Below are 17,835 nucleotides of genomic sequence, written 5' to 3'. Positions count from 1 at the left end.
CCTCTGAAATCAGAATATGTCTATTATTAAGCATATAGATAACAAATTCCATTAGTTTTCTTCTAGAATTTTTCTCCTACTAGCGCTCACGGAGCTTGAAAAGGAATTCAATTAAAAAGGAATGCTCTCCTCTCATTATCAGACAGAATAAAATCTTTTTAATCAGATCTTGTCTGATCAGACAGAATAATAATCTAATAGGAAAGCAATACATCCTCTACACCTACTTCTGCAGTGGTGAGCTCCTCATGAAATTGCTCCTGGGAGAAAGCTGTCAGCTCACCTTTGTTCCTGCACACCCACACCTCATGAGCCAGCAGGGATCTGATCAAAGCAGCCAGCAGGTTAAGTGAAATTAATCCAGTAAAGAAGTCTGCAGGAAACAGACACTGAAGAGTCTCCATGTGCTGACGTTTCCCTGAGCATCCATCAGATAGGGCTACAGCTCAGGTGGCAAGGAGGCATTTCCTCCCCAGCAGCATCACTCTGTATTCCAGATGTGGAGCACAGTCCTGTGCCTGGGGTGCCTCTGACTCTGGGGGATTGTGGTGCAGAAACAACCTGAGGAGCCAGGGATGAGTAAGGAGGTGGTCTGATTCAAGCACTCAACAGCTACTGGTTATGCCAGTCACCAGGCTGCAAAGCCACAATCCTTGGAATTTATAAACACCCTTCTGGCACACAGCTAGGTAAGCTAGAGCTTGGAGTGTTTTGCTGAGTTTGTAAGCTAGAAGAGGGTCCACAGGGCTTCCCATCTATAAAATCTACACATGGCTGCAATCCAGCAAGTTTTGGATCATCAGCTCTTCCTGTAAAACCAGAAGAAAACATCCCCCATTCCTTCCTGCTAAGGGTAAGCCCCTGCCTTTGTTTTCTAGTGAGAAATATCCTTGCAGTAGGAGCATTTCACGAGATGCTGCCAGCTGGCCAGTGGAACATAGCTGGGCTCATGTTCCTGGGAGGAAGGGCAGTGGGTATATGGGTGTATAAGCAGCTAGCAGAACCCACAAAACACACTTTCAGAGAATTAAATGAGATGGATTCTAGCCAGTCAGAAAAATATGTGAATGCATATAAAAAATTATGATAAGACTTCAAGGAGTTGAAATATACTCTTAATCCATGTGGGAGCCTGAGAAACCCTTTCTACAAAGGTTTAGAAGAGGCACTGGCAGAATATCTCAAATAGACCTGACAATGATGCAAGCCCCCAGTTTGACAATCATTAAACTGCCATGTTAGCTGCGCTGGGGAATGCCTTATGAAATCTGTATTAGCTTTCAGAGGAAAGAACTCATTAACCTCCAAACTGAAGAGTAAGTGTACCACACCACGATACCATGAAAACATCCTGTCTCTCTGATTTATTGCTCTTAAAGGGGCTCTGCTACTACATGTCCTCAGATAAACCAGTGGGCACCGTAAAAATGCACAGAAAAATAATTTCCAGGATTCTTAAAGGAATTAACAGTGCAGACTTCTTTACTGTATTAATTTCACTTATCACCATCTATCAGAGCTGTAGAGAACTCCCCCTCTTCTCTTGCCAAACTCTCTTGTGTTGTGTAACTCCATTATGAGAGTTGTTTGTTTCCAAATGATATTGAGGAGGACTAACACTATTAGGTATGGATATGTGCAGTCCTGCTATCACAGTGCTCTGCCTTGCACAGCTCCAGACTGGCTCACTATGAACCAAGGGCCAAGCAGCTCTTGCTGCATGATTGTTCTGTTCCAGCAATGGGAAGAAGGGACAAGGAATGACCCATGTCCTGTTCTGACACACCTACTTTTTCCTGTCTAATGTTTAGGCTCCACTTCCCTTCCATGGAAATGCCAGGAGCCACCAAAGATTCTCTACATATGAAGACGGTGTGTCTCAGAAATGATAAATTTATCTGGAAAGAAGTAAGAGGAAGGAGGGAGATGTCAATAAATTAATTGCCTGGTGCCTGTAACTGAGCTTGGAGAAGCTTTACCCATGGTGTGCTAGTACACCAACCACTCCCCACTGAATGTTCAGGGAAGGCAGACATTTTGCAAGACTGTTTCTCTCTATGTCTAAAACACAGGTGCAAGCTGGTTGTGTTGGACCTCATGTCCTCTGCAGGAAGGAAGTGATCAGCAGGTCTGCATGATAAGAGTGCTGCTGCCAGCAGAGACTAAATGGCACAAACTACTAACAGCGCTTATATCACTAAGACATTGATACAGTCTGCTGGCAAGAACAAAATCCCAATTTTCCTCACGAAAAAAGAATTATTTCAGAACTTTCTGAGAGCTACAGAGAACTATCTAGCATTAAATTCTCAGTGGGAACTAAAAAGCCAGAGTTTCACCAAGTAACCCTGTCAGTCTTTGGCTTTAGCTTCATGTTTTCATATGCAGAAGCCTACAGCTATGGACTTACTTGTGGCAGTGATGGTTGATTGTTTTCTTATTACAGGGAAAGAAGTGACAGCAGTCAGGAAGAATGGAACTGCTGCGCATCCCTGGCAGCATTCTTAGACATCCTAAAATGGTCTAGATTATGCCACCAGACCACATCAACAATCACCTCCAAATGCACATTCTGCAGGTGAGCCTCTTGCTTTGGACTGATATAATCTTCATGTGACAAGCAAAAGAGGATTTGCATCAGCCCCAGGTGACTGTGCATTGAAACAACACGCAGTGGTGACCACAAGAGATGTCAAAATTTTTGGGGCTATTTGTTACAATATTCGTGCCCTGAGACTGGAAAAGGCAAGAGGTCCTCACAGTTTTTCTAAGGAAAACGTGAGCAGTTTGGTAATATTGATGTAAATTACAAGTTCACAGCTGTATTTTAAAGCATTTCATTTCTATCAGTATAAACTCTGCTGGAAGTAAGGCAGAAGTGGTGCTAACAGTCTGATCCACTGCTGATGATGAAAGTTAGCACAAGATCATACAGCACACTAATTTCATAGGTGAAGAAATATCTTGTTGCCCTGCAGCAAACCTGCAGCAGGGTGTGTGTAAGATTTCTGGATTTATCTGTAGTCCAGCTGCCTTTCTTTTAAGACTCTAATGACACTTGTTTTTTGATTAAAAAGGTGACAAGCAATGTAGGAACTGGGAACCCAACCACATAAATATTTCTTTATTTTGACTTGACTTCTGTTTTTTTAAGTAGTTTTTCCTGCAATGTCACAAATTTTAAAAAGTCCTCAGCATTGTCATGCTAAGTGTCACACTAGTTTTATTGTGCAGAATGTTGTATGTGCATAGACAATAGCTATCACAACATGGAGAGCACCACATTCTGAAACTTTATAGCTTATTAAGTCACTCAGAGATGTTTTCCAATTACTGTTTTGTATGTTTGATACCATAATCATTTACGTTAGATGACTCAAAATGTGACACCACCAGAAGCCTTTTTGACATAATTATGTCAAAATTTCAAATGTGTTTCTTCCGTAGCCTAAGTACCAAGTGGCATTCTCAAACTTGCCTGGATGGTTTCTATGCTTCCAACATCTTGGTTCTAAAGAAGGGCTGTAAGGTTCTTCACCATGAGCTGAGTTGGCCTCAGAACAGTTTATGTTTCATTATCCCTCACAGCCACCACAAAAACCCCACCCAGAATAGAGAATATCCTTCATACCAGCGGAGCTACCGCAAACCAAATATGTCAAGTAATCTACTGGACAGAAAGCACACTGTGAAAAAGATCACCAGTGCATAACATTTAACAGACTGTTTTTTAAAAAAGATTAGAGAAGGTTAAAAAACCTTTTTTCCATTCAGCTGTAGTGAATCACTCTGTGGTTGGTGTTATCTCTCCCTGTTTTTCCACTGTTTAAACTTCCCGTTCGTCACAAAGTCACTCACTGCTGCCGTGGCCACCCAAAAGATATCTGTGTAGTTTAAGCCACTTATCTTGAAGAGATGGGTACTTTCAGCAGGCAGTCCAGCCCTCTCAAAAGTAGGTGCTTCAGATAAAGAGGAGAATTAACATCTGAACTCACCAATCTGTCATTACCACCACAGAGAGAGCCCAGACATTTGCCTTATTCTGTCTAACTTCTGGAGCCCCCCCAATCTCCATCATTCTTGGCTTTAACAGCCAAACTGAGAGGCCACCCCTCTGACACTCCCAGATCAAACACTGCCCTTCACATCACACAAATTATTGTAAATTGCCTAACTGATCTAATTTCCAGTGCTTTACAATTTGCTATTCATTGCCTCATTATACTTTTTTATATGCTTTTAGAATTACTTACAGAAAGCGAGCTACAGTGGAGACAGTGAAATCCTGATAAATCCCGAGGTCTTTGAAAGGAGCTATGCAGAAGTGATAAATTATGTTATTCACATAACACTGAAGCTGGTGAAGAGATGGAATTTGGTCTCAAGTTCCTCAGTATTGATCACTAATCACAACAACCAAGTTGCATAGCAGGTAGAGTCAGGATATGCTTGAAATAAGTCGGTATATTTAAAAATAAAAGTAGTCAGCAAAACCAAGGAGATGAGAATTTGAGATGAGTTGTAATTGAGTTGCTTCACTGAGATGCTTTAAGCATTTATTTTTCCCTCCCCATTTCTCCTTCCAAATGGTAAGTTAGTCAGCTAGAAAGCTACACAGTGAATTCTCATGTCTGCATCAGCCTTTCTGTCCTTTCTCACAGAAAGGTAGTCCTCCATTCATAGCTTTACATTAGTAAGTGCTGTGTTTAGAGTAGTAATCCTCACTTTGCATAATCCTCTCCTTTATATACTCCTGCCTTCAATTGGGAGCAAATGCTAATTTGATCATGCATAAGATATATACTGAAATGTCAACCAGCTTCGCTGTCTTCTTCCTCTTCTCAGTATTATTGCAATGGATGATGTTGAAGTGCATCAGTGCTGACACTTATCCTATTAAAGCTCTGGAAATGCACATCAGTGCTACTGTAATATTATCATTCTTTGCATTTTTCTCTTCTGGCTGAACAGGCAGTATGATTGATGACAGAAAGCCTGGTTAAGCAGAAAGAAGTTACTAGTAAAATAAGCATTTGAATGAGTCATGAATAAAGATTTAAAAGCAAGCCAGAACCTATAGTTAAATATGGGCTATAGAGCATTTTTTTTAAAAAAGCAAACCCTTCTTTCAGTTATAACTGAACTTTGACTCAAAACAAAACTTCAGAAGACAAAAATACACATACATGAATCAAAACTATCCAGCTTGAAATTCAGAGTGGCAGCATGGATTCTAGAACCTGAAAGATACAAAAGGATGATAAAAATGCAATCCAAACTCAAAAGATAAAGAGCACTAGAAAGTAAGAAAAGCAAAATTTAACATACACTCAGTCTGGGAATAAAAGGGAGAAAGGAAGAAACATTTCCTGCACAAAAACAGAGACTGCCACTCTGTGGCACCTTTTTAAACAACATTTGTAAAGAAGTTCCTTTTGAGGACAGAAAAAGGAAGGACGAGAAATGTATGGGGTTACATGGTAGCCACACTTCATTATTTTATTTTGGTTTTACAGTTATTCTCAAAATCACTGTTTTATCATCTGAAAAATACATATATGTAGAGAGACATTCCCTTAGAAAACAAAAAAATAATAATTTCTTCAAGCCTTAATATTGAGACATCTAAATTTTGACCCCTGGTGGCTTTTATTTGAAGGGTAACTTCAAATTTGCCATAGAAGGGGGTTGCATCCACAGGTATTATCAAACTGCTGTTGCACCACTACTCACAACCTGTGTGCTCTTGTGGGATGCCCATTTTCAGCTGCCAGAGCTGCTGGCTCTTCGCTCACCCTTTCCCAGTCTCTTCCAATGCAGTTAATGCCACTTGCTGGTTTTCTGACGCCAGTACAGGTTTCCATGATGCATTCAGCTCTGGAGAATAAACTCAGGACATTCCACTCAGTTAAGCAGATTCGGAAATTAGGATGATGATAAAACTGAATCTCAAAAATACAACAAAAAAATCACCCTCCCCGTGACACCCCCACCAAAAAAAAAAAAGAAAAATAAAAAAAAAAATTACTTTCTATTTAAAGTAATATAGTCATGATAATCTGGAAATAGACAGATTAATGGGAAATATCAACACCACATTTGCATTGGCAACTTGCCTGCAGTCTAGTTTTATTAAATAATATAATAACAAATTAAATATTATACAAGTGTTTTCTTAATTGTTACAGAACAAAATTCCTACTCTTGTAGGAAAATGTGAATATGACAGACAAAAGCATCACAGAACGAAGATGCTCAAGAGAAAGTAGCATTAAGGAGATTATTCCAAAGTGCATGTTAATTAAATACCTAATATTAAAAAAAAAAAAGACAAATACCTGAGATGTATCTGAATAATCCACCTAGATTCTCAAAAACTCAACAGTTTATTTCTCCTTTTTTCCAGCTGGTTCTTATTTTGAGGACAAAGAATCTCTAAAGAAAGAATCCACAGGAAGGGAGAAGCACTGATAGCTGCACTGCTGCTTGGGTGTTTATGTGACATTACATGTCTATCACTCCAGAACAGTAGGAGAAAGCAAGTGTGAAGTTTTAGTACAAACTTGCTACCATTCTGTCAGCTGTCACCATTTCCTCTCTCCATTCCTCCACCATTCATATTTCTCGCCAGGATCCAGTTCTGCTGAGTTATTAACACAATTGACAAGCAGCTCAGGATAGATTATATCAATTTTTTAAAGCTACTAAAATGATTCATAACCACAAGACTCTGGCATTAACCACATCACATAACTCCTCTGTTTTACTGTTTAGAACTTTCACAATTTAAAAAAAAAAAAAAAAAGTACAAAGAGGATGAACTACTTCAGTCAGAGCCAAAACTTTGAATTTCATTTTTTAATGTGTTATTTTTGTTTAGAAATTTTCAACATTCTGGGCAGCATATGTGGAATAAATCTTCTCACCTTCCTCCCCACAGAAATAAAACAAAGTCAGGGTGGCCAGTGCTGTGGAAGCCTCAAAAGAATAAAATCTCAGATTGGCTTGAAAGTATTTTGAGGAGTTCAGGTCTGAATATATAGCAGAAACATAAATGTATCATTTAAAGGAAAAGACTATCCATCAATATATTTCTAGGTGCAAAAACTTTCTTGCTGTGGATGACACAACTCTGCTTAGCTCATAGACAGCTTACTCAATCTGACACTTCTAGAATTTATGCACCACTTTTCAGGGCCAAGAAAAAGATATGTTTTCCAAGCATGCCCTTATGAGGTTTAAATGGTGATACAGATAAACTTTGTGGTGAGCTTGCCGTGCTAATAAGCACCATACTCATAAAGCTGCCCCCAAAAGTCACCTTTGCACCTGCCGCAAGGTGCTCCAAGCATCTCTAGCAACCCTGACAGCTGTTGTGGCAGCAGGTGATCAAAACATATCTATCTCCATTCTGAAACATAACAGGCTCATTTAAGACATGTAGCTACTTCATCTGTTAAAAATTAGGCTGATGAAAATCTTGATTATCCAAAAATGATTGATGGATTCCACGCAAAGAAAATTTGCAAGCGGCACTATTTGTAATTAATCAAATGGATTGCAAAAGATTCTATTTAATTTATGTAAGAAGTTCAAGATAATTACTTTTGTCATTTGATATGCACATAGCTTGAAATATGAAACTGAGTTGTCCAGGATATTGTTCTTAAAGGTATATGCTACATTATGAAATTCAAAATTTCTTCTATTGTAGGATTTGTAGCATTTGTTGGAAAGTTTATCCTTTTATTTGCAAGAGACAATGTTTTAGCAGCTACTTCAAAGTGTATACATTTTATTTCCCTAATCCTATCAAAGAACATACTAGTGAAAACTGCAGGATAAATTATTTCACTAAAACAAAACAACAAAAGACAAGATGGAGGAAATTAAATACTCAATAAATAAATAAAATAAAAATGAAATAAAACTCAAAAATCAACTCCAAGAAAGAAAAAACATGACATAGGTGCAAAACGCTGAAAATTTAACAGTGATTTGCTGAATTAAGTTCAAATGTTTAAAAATAATATGGCATCCTTTCTGTAAGTTTGCATTCTGTTTGTGTACACATGCACATAAATATCATATACAACCTTTCTCTGTATTAATAGTACTACATTTATATTACACTACAGGTTTCACGATTAATCTTCACTCAGTTTTAGCCAAGGATATGCTGCTTGCCAGGGAAACAGAATAATCTGCCTTTTTTAAATGTGCAATATAGGGTTTACATCATTACCATATCGTATGAGATTCCAGTGTTGGATGTTTCCAGGCCCTCTTAAATTAAACTGTAGTAGAACTTGGCAAATATAAGCAAAAGCGAGCATAAAATGCTGCTGTTCTAGCTGTCTATGCCACAAAAATTATGTTTCCTCTGTATGCAGAGCCATGTAAAAAAGTGGAGACACAAGAAATTGGTGACTAATCACTGCAGTTCAGGGTGCAGCAGGCCACTTTTCAGCTGCACAACCGCGATGATGCACTTGGTACAGGGCTAGGGCTAGGGCTAGCTCACCACAGTGCTCACATAAATCACTGCACCCAACCATCAAAGCCTTGCAACCACTTTGCCTTCACCTTTTGGAAATTATTTGGCTTGATTCTCCCCCTTGGCAGATCTTTTACACACAGTCCTTCTCAAGGTGCAGATCTGTACCTGCATCTCCTCCACCCAGGAGCTGATGTTCAGCACAGCACATGACAGGTGGGCATTCCTGGGCTTTTCTCTACAGGTGAAGACAGGCTGCACCCCTTATTTTGCGATGTCTTCATCTGTTTCTGCCTTTTATGACCAAGGATGTGGTCTGTGGTGGTGTCAGAGTGTGGCAGAGCCCTGGAAGCCCCACATGCAAATGAAGAAGGGACAGGCTATGAAAGTCCCTGCCTCAGGGGTAGCATGAACCCACACACATTCCACATGCCACTGCCAAAGTCAACCTCAGCTGGCAGCTGCACCCACTTTAAAGGGCTTGCCATCAGGGTGCCAAGCACGATAGGGAGCACAGGTCCCAGTGGGGCCCAGGGCTGTTTGCCAGCAGGCAAGCAATGGTTGATGCTATTTTCTCTGCTGCTGTTGCCATAGGAGACTCTCTGTTGAGGAGGAGCTGCTGACTTCCCCCCTTCCATCCTCCTGTCTGCTACAGCACATTCTGCCTCTGAATATCTTGCCTCACATAAAAAGGCACCTGTCTCTAAGTCTTCTCAGCATTCAGGTCCCTCTCTCCCATGAGAAAATTTAAGGTATAAACCTCAATTTTCCTATACTGGAGGAAGCCCCAGGCCAGATTCTATTGTTGAGCAGGATGGTCTGAGCAGGACATCAGCACATGAGAGAAAGGCCGCTGGGTTGTTCTTGGGGGTTGTTCTTGGCATAATGCTACTGGAGAAGAGTGACACAAAGTAAAAATCAAAAGAGAAGCTTGGAGACTGTGTACTTGGGATGCTCTCCTTCCAACCTCAGATTTGAAGACCTACTGGAGACCGACTTTCGCTTGCCACAGATGACTGAGGTTTCAACTCTGTGCTCCTCTGAACATCACCTTTGTCATTTTCTATGTCTTGAGAAAACAGGACATGATATTTAGAACACCTGTGGTCCCCAAGGAGTCCCAGATGGAGATTAAGTATTCTTACTCTTGTTTCAGACCCTCTTTGGCTAGAAGAAAGGCAGACATCCTCCTATCACCATGCCCTTCTTCAACTCAAGGTCAAAGCCAGAAAGGTGTTTTTATACCATGACATTAGTATGTCCAGCAGAACCTGGAGCACAGACTGAGGCTTACTAAGACATTGCCAGAGCACCATGTTAAAGCAAGCATGGCCATATCTGTAGGAATAAACAGCAGGGCCCCTAGAGCACTGTCAACTTTCACATCATGAGCAGATGTTTATGAAAAGTGCTGTCTGTCAGGGATAAATACTTTTCTGAGACCTCTCACCACATTTAGAGATGATTGTAAGAGCTTGCAGGTTTACTAAGCAGGTCTGACACCAGGGAATATTCTTGCACGTGGTTCAATTCAGTAGTATAAATGCAACCAGAGTTCAATGATTCAGAATGGATGTTGGACAGATATTAAAAGGAAAACAAGAAAATCTGAGAACTTCCACTTGGCTTGGGCAGACATCTCTGGATGTTTTCTCTCAGTATGACTGTAACTTGCTGCTATGGCTATGTTTTACTGCTAGGTTTCCTACACATACACAGGTAAAATATTTTAAATATTGTATGGAATGTTTCAGTCTTGCTAAATGGCCAAGTCAGGGGGAAGCATCCAACAAAGACAAATTTCTGTAATCCAAATTCTTCCTTAGGCAGATGTTTTTAATATCAAATATTCTCTTTGTAACAACTTTCTAGGATTAAGGTGTGTTGAACCCATCAGGTTGCTACCACTACCCTTGTCTAAAGTGGATCACACAGGGAAACAAAACAATTGAAGCTGAGTGATGTGATAGGATACTGGGCCTAGAGATGAAGTTTTGTATTGTAACTATTTCAGAATACAGCATTTATATTTTAATGTGAAAATGGCAAGTGAGTTTGAGATGCAGAAGAAAAATTTTTTGACTTCATAAAGTGTGTTCGTTAAAACTCTGGGTGTGTTGATGACTGCATTGTGTTGTAAACAACACTTGAATTGCATTAAAAATAAACAGCTGTCACAAATTTTATACAAGAGAAAAATGCACTTCTGCCAAATGTAACTAAAGTCATTCTCTGCTTCTTTGTGTGTTTCTGATGCTGAAAATTTCAGGCAAAGTGGTGAAATTAGGAGGAGACGTGCAGAAGTCTTACATTTCTGAGGTTTAGTGAATGAAAGCTTATTGAGTACTTATGAGATATATTAACTGGACATAACTGAGAGCATTGAACAAATACAGGTGAAAACTGTGTGCAATGAGATTTTAAGACTAATTTTATCTTTTTGTTCCAGGTTGAAAGTGAAGGAAGATTTATAGCTACCCCTATAAAAAAATAGACCTGTTGAGTAGATATGAAATACTGAATGTGGAAACATGTACAAGACTATTGTATTGTTTTACAGAGGAAAGCACTGAAACTAATATCTGAAAAACCCTTCACTTACAAGATTATTATTTTATAACCTATAATAATTATTTCCATAATTGAAATAAAGATAGAACCTCTCTCATTTAAGGATCAAATAGCTGCTAGCAAGATGAGAGAGGTTTTGAACATGTAGAAGAGGAGAAGGAATAGTTTTCAAAAAATTATTAGCAAAAGTCTCCCAGATAGGTATGGTGGCATTATAAGTGCATTTATATATTTACATACTCTGTTATCAGTAACACACAGAGCTCTAGAACTAAAATATGCATGGAAAGAGAGAAGACTATAAACTTTCAGTTCAGCAGCAGAGTGAAATTCATTTGATTTGGTCTTGAAGTGCATTAAATTGATCAGTGAGGATAATTCACTTGGATATATAGGTATTTCATATCTGTCTTTATGTCCAAGACCTGTGCAAGGGAAACAAGTTTGTTATACCTCCAGCCTCTGTGATGATGCCATGGGACTTGCAGGGTGTTTGGCACTGGAGTTGTGCACAGGAGGGATGTTTGCAGCCAGGAACACCCCCTATGCACATGAAGCGTACTCATGAGCTGATTACAGCAGGGGCACAGGAAGGAAACCACAACAGCAGAGACAAATCTGGTTTTGAGATGACTCAGAGGTGATTTCTGATCCTCTAGCACACACTGTCCTGGAAACACTGGGAGAAACCCAAGCTTTAGCTCACAAATAGGATGAGTCATCTAGCCACAGGCTTGCTCTATATCATCCTCTTCCAGGAGGACCTTCATCTATAGATTAAAAATACATCACCAGCAGCACAAAAACTTCCTATTCCTGCTCACAAGTGACTATTGCACTCTGTCCCAATGACCACTTTTTTTGACCTATGAACACTCACTACATGACCAAAAGTCTGATTTTCTTTTCCCATCCACGGGAACCTATGACAGAAGTGATCATTTGTGGTTCATCTCACGCTTCTGTCATATATTGGGGAGGCACATGATATTTATCCCTCAAAACTATCTCCTCAGCAAAAAGGCTGGCCTGTGCCAGGTGCAAAGCTTGGCTTTTGCCAGCCTTTGCAGCTCTGCTACATGCAGATAAATTCTGCATCCATTAAACAAGTTAAACCAGCACAAACCCTTGGATATGAAAATGGTACCAGAAACAAGATCCAACATTTAAAATGTTTCTGAACCAGTCACACCAGTACTCACCATTTCTAACCAGCAATCTTCTAAGGATTTGGGTTTATTTTTGAAGTCTTCTGTTGGCTAAATGGTGTGATGACTGAAGACACTGTATCAAGAACTATTTTCTAGCCCTAATAATTTTATTAACTTTGAACAGATATACAACAAATTGTTTAGAAATTTATAGCCTTTTTTACTTGCATGAATTGGATCAGAACCTGAAAGAGTCAATAAAAGGAAGAACTAAATGTCATTTTTTTTCTGCAGAAGCTTGAATGAATGCAACTTGAAAAGTTTAAACTCCTTTGACATATTCTTTAGGCTTAGAACATTTTAACAAAATTTTCTTTTAATATTTAGCCTTCTCAATGTCATCTGTTCAACTGCCTCCTCCTTGTGCACTCTTTTTCTTTATAGACCACTCATTATCCTACTTTTTCTTCTAAATGACCATGTAGTGCCAATTACTAGGGAATTTAAATACAAAACCAAAACAAACTTGCAGAAGCCAAATTGTGCTCCAATTGCTTGATTATTTTATTCATTATGTCCATAAAAACTTACCTCAACTAGCCTCTGGCAAAGCTTTTAGTGGCTCTTTTACTGTGTCTAATTTCAGCTCCTGTCTCAGCAAAGAACAATACTTCTCTTGCTACAAAATTTCTTACCCAATACAGCTGTGCAGACAGTAGTTTGTCCCCTGACTGGAGTGTAACAGCTTATTCTGCTTGGAATACATCACAATTCAAGTATTCACATAATTTTCCATCATATTTTCAGGTCTAGTATTCTCTAATCCCCTAAATCTTTCCTCAAGCAAATTTTGGTTCTCACCTTCAAGTATCAGGATGAATGTTTTCTCTTTTTTCCGTCCTGCTGGAAATTACTACCATGAATATAGTCAAGCTTTTCACATATTTCAGTCACGTTTTTCACATGTTCAGATTTTCGCTGTGGAAGTTCTCCCTGTCAAAACAAGAAAATTTTACTAGTTGAAGATCCCTAAAATGTAGAGTTCTGAGTTCAGCTGAGCCATCTTAACTATTCTGGAAGTTCTTAAACTGGGCGTCTGGAGATCTTTAGGTATAAAAATAGAAACCACTGTTGTATCTTTACCAGCTAACTTTGGTCAAAAATATTTTTGTGCACTCCACCTTTGTTACTTGAAATCATGGGTTTTGCTTTTCAGTATACAAGAAGATACTTTTCTTCATTTTCTTACACTTTCTAGATCCCATTGCAAAGACCAGTCTTTTCTATCTCTCTTTGTACACATCGCTAGTGGAAAACTGTATGTGAATCTGATGAATCAGTGCATTTGATACTGCCAGAGACCAAGCTATTAGTCTGTTTTCAGGTGGCTCAGGTATGATGCAAATCAGAGTTACCAGTTTCTTGAGCTGTTGGGAACCACTCATTCTGTCTCACTTAACTCTTGTGCTCACGGGTTTGCACATACTGTAGCTACAAAGGATGTTCCCAAAGTTACACTCTAATATTCTATAAATCAGTATATAAAGTGTCAAATTTGTTTCATACATTCAAAAGATGAATCCATATACAGACAAGGAATAACAAAAAAATAATACATGAAAATATTAATACTCAAATTACCAAACTCAAAATTTTAACAAAGGCTGTAATTAAAAATAAAAAAAAAAAAAGTATCATGTGTACATCCACAATTCTTACCCATGCTGTTAGTCACATAATGTTGAGATTCTCCAGTAAGGTAAAATAAAAAATCCTTGATTTTTCTTGCTCTAGGGAGTCAAGTCCCAGAAGTAATAGCCATATTACTCAGGAGGATTAATGCCTTTATTTCTAAAGACATCTTAATCACTAAATTATCTCAGGTCCTTTTCATCTGTTCATTATATTTATTTATTTATTTATTTATTTATTTATTTATTCATATATATATATATATATATATATATACACACTAACATTCATGAACCTCTGTTGTGGTACAAACTCTGCAAAAGTTTATGTGTTGGTAACTTCCTTTAGGGCTACCATTCCTGTTGTCTGCAGGGCAAATTAGGGGAATGCACTTACCACTGACAAAGCTGGGTAACTCCTGAAAAACAAGCTGTCAAATCCTTTGTGTCAGTCATCACTTATGGGCAAAACTAATTGCTCCTCAAACCTCCACAACTGGAACTTGTTGTGGTCTTGGGCTGCCACTCAGAAGTTCAGAAGCAAACTGCCTGGTTTTTGGGTCACCTCACCCTGAGACCACACAAGCTGGTATGTCACATTAAGTTCTTACAGGAAATTTTTCATTTTTTTTATTTTATGCTCTTACTTTGTTTACCAAAACAGTTCTACTGCACAGAATTTTCCCACCAGCAGCTATTGGACAGAGATCTGCACTTGCAGCAGCACAAATCACGTTCTTCAGGTTTGCACTTTCTAAAACATAACAGCTATCTTTGATTTCAAGAAATTAAATTGTCCACCGTTTCACATGCTTGCTTTCTGTTTTACAGAAAAATACCAGAAATCAGAAAGCTGTTGCACTGCTATCAGATCCATGGCATACTTATGGCTCATGCAGAAAAAGCCAATACACACTTACAAGGCTTTCAAGCTACAGTGGCTGCCACACTGCCAGGCTAAGAACAGCTCTGCAGAACAGCTGGGAAGGTCAGATGTTCTCTCATTATGGGCAGTCCTAGAGTGAATCCAGGTAGAGAGGCAGGAGGAACACCAGGACACATGCAGGAAATCTAACTTGCAGAGGGCATAGACTGAATATACTGCAGCACCAGTATGCATGTGGACTATAGAGTCACAGAAGAGACTACAAAAGTTTATAAATTAACGTGGTCAAGGCCCCCACTCTGTTTACAAGCAGGCAGTCATCAGAACTACATACACACTGGCTTCTGAGAATATAATAGGGCACATAGAAAGACTGACTGGCAGGAAAAATGCATCTCTAGTTTTGTCTCAAGGGTTACAAGTCTCAAAAGGGTGTACAAATGCTTTCCATTAGTTTGTAAAGAATGTTAGTTATTTGGAACTAGGTCACTCTGGACATTAACAGTTCATGACAAAGAGCAGACCTGAAATTAAGTGGTATGCACAAAATGGAGTGAAATAGTTTAAAAGTTACTCAGGAAAATTATGCAATCACTCATCATGAACCCATTGTGGTTTAAACATTGCATATTTTCATTATACTTTTCATATACATTATAAAAAACTTGAATCATTTTGATTCAGGGAAAAACCTCGTAAACTCCTAACCCCTTCTCTCTGGATGGCTTTTATAATGACCATGGATACTATTGGTCTACATAAGCTAAGTATGTCATCATTAAATTCATTAAAAATTTTATAGAACTTTACTCTCTAACCTCAAGAAGGATAATCTTTTTTTTATTTTTCAGCATTTTGATATACCAAATCCCTTTACATTAAGTATTTTGTGATATCCAAATCATACATATAATTCATTCCAACAGAGCAGTTAAAGAATAGGCTGTGTCAGCCTTTTAACATTTGTTACAAGAGCATTACCTCATTCTAGTCTTTTCAAGACTTTTTTGGGGAGTTTTTTGTAATATATAAAAAAGTGGCTGTTCATGAAGAAAGTGGTTTGGATAAAAAAGTTAGCAGTGAAGTGTGAAGGAAACCCCAAAAACATAGCCTAGTCTTTAACTTCCACATGGCTGTTGGGTTAAATACCTCATATTTTGTAGTTCTTTCCAATTTTGTATGTCTATGAAGGTTTCAAAAGTGGTTTTCCTACTTCATGCAAGCAAATCAAGATTATTCAATGGCACTCCCCCACTCCCAAGCAGGCCAATTCAGAGCTTGTACTAGTTCCAAAGTTAGGGTTTTCCAGTAAAAAATGTAGGAATTAATTTATGTTTGCCATATAAATGCATTATTTCCTATCTGAATAGAAAATCTCTCTTGCCACCTAGTTGATCTAATCCAAGCTGTTAGGACATAGCACAATCTCAGCATTGAAAACTGCTGCAACTCTGTGGAAACGTTGCCTCATTCCCACTACTGCAGAATGAACATACTTCAACTTGTGAAGATTTAACTGTGAAGAAGAATGTCTATTCTAGTGCCTCTAAGAGCTTGTTTTCCCTACTTTTTTCTTCATACTATTTTCATTAAATAAAAGTAACTTTTCCTTTGGGGATTTGCAAGTCATGCTTTGGTGAGCAGTACTGGAATGCTCAAGAAAAGCTACAAGAAAGTCACTGAAACTAAATTTTCTTAATATGTGGTAGACATACATGACAGCACACAGTATGCCTGGGCAGGGTTTCAAAAACAAATCTGATGCATGGACAATTTATAGTTCTGTAACAGCATGCATATGTGAAATGTGTGCAGTTTAGAGACACCAGCATTTGATTTGTGAACATTCTCAAGCCTTTACCTTCACAAAGAAATTCCCACCAGTTGCCATGCCTGTAAGAGCTAATACATTAAAATAGCCCCATTGTACTCCGGACTAATTGTGCTTTCTATGTGTATAAATAAGTTTTGCCTTCATCTTCTGTGACTTTTTGGGGCCTGCTGAGATGCAAATGTGCATCTTTAAAATGATAACATTGTTCTGCACCGGTGTGATGACAGACCTGCACTGATAGAGTATGAGCATGGGCAGTCACTGTTATTTGGCTTTTTGAATAGCCTACAGGGGCTATTCACTATTTGGTGACCTCTTTTGGTCACCAGGACTGCCACTAAAAGCTTCCTCTTCTAGTGTCCATTGTCTCACAATTTGCAAGCCAGACAGAGTGAAGGCAGATCACTAATTAGGTGCCAAGGATAATTTTCTCACATGTTAAAAGGATAGGTTAGTGACTTTTTTAAAAATTTTTGTTTCTTTTTTCTTTTTCTGATTCTGCTGCACTTCTGTACTTTTTTCCCACTCCTGGATTTCTCAGTCTCCTCTGAGCTGAGCTCCTTTGGGATACTCCTTCATGGGGACTCCTGCTTATCACAGTCCTCCGGGTCAGGGCAAAAACTCCAAAGTCTGTTAGGATCTTGCTTCTCCTGTTTATTAGGATGTTATCACAAAACTTGGCAGGTCTTTCCAAATTTTCTGCGCAAGTTCAATTCACTGCAATCTGGTTCATTTTCTTCTGATGGTACAGAATGGCCTTGTGGCTCACTTTGTGGTTCACTTTGGCTTTGAAAGCAAAAAATGGCCCTGAACAATGCAATTCTTTTATCTTTATACTTATTCTTATCCAATTAACAATAGACACGTGTATTATTTTTCTTAATGACCCAATGACCCATCACCTGTGTGCTGCGCTGCGGCATTTTCTAACCAATCACCTACTATTACCCAAAAGTAATAGTAGGAGAAGGAGAAGAACATGAAGAAGAAAGAAGGAAAAGAAGCAACAGTCTAAATCTTCCAACTTGTCTTCTGCTTTCTAAACTGTTTGAAACTCTAAACTTTAACTTTCTCACATAGTCACTTAAAAAACTTTTTAATCTACACACTCACACTTTTAGCTTTTCTATCTAACTTTAACAGTTGTTTTCATGTGTCACCATGAAAACATGCTCATAAATTTCATATTGTATGAAATTCAGTGT

At 38.6% G+C, this 17,835-nt stretch overlaps 1 long non-coding RNA gene across 1 annotated transcript; it reads right to left on the bottom strand.

The window, feature by feature from the left end:
* Positions 1-4,725: 4,725 nt before the first annotated feature.
* On the bottom strand, positions 4,726-5,948 carry LOC111923619 (uncharacterized). The gene is made up of 3 exons (XR_002861173.2): positions 5,796-5,948; positions 5,187-5,240; positions 4,726-4,995 (listed from the first exon to the last, which is right to left on the bottom strand). It is a non-coding gene; the product is annotated as an uncharacterized LOC111923619 (long non-coding RNA).
* Positions 5,949-17,835: the final 11,887 nt, after the last annotated feature.

The sequence above is a fragment of the Cyanistes caeruleus genome, chromosome 1, assembly GCF_971803275.1.
Source record: "Cyanistes caeruleus chromosome 1, bCyaCae1.hap1.1, whole genome shotgun sequence".
Lineage (NCBI taxonomy): Eukaryota > Metazoa > Chordata > Aves > Passeriformes > Paridae > Cyanistes > Cyanistes caeruleus.
This window is presented reverse-complemented; position numbering and strand designations above follow the sequence as displayed.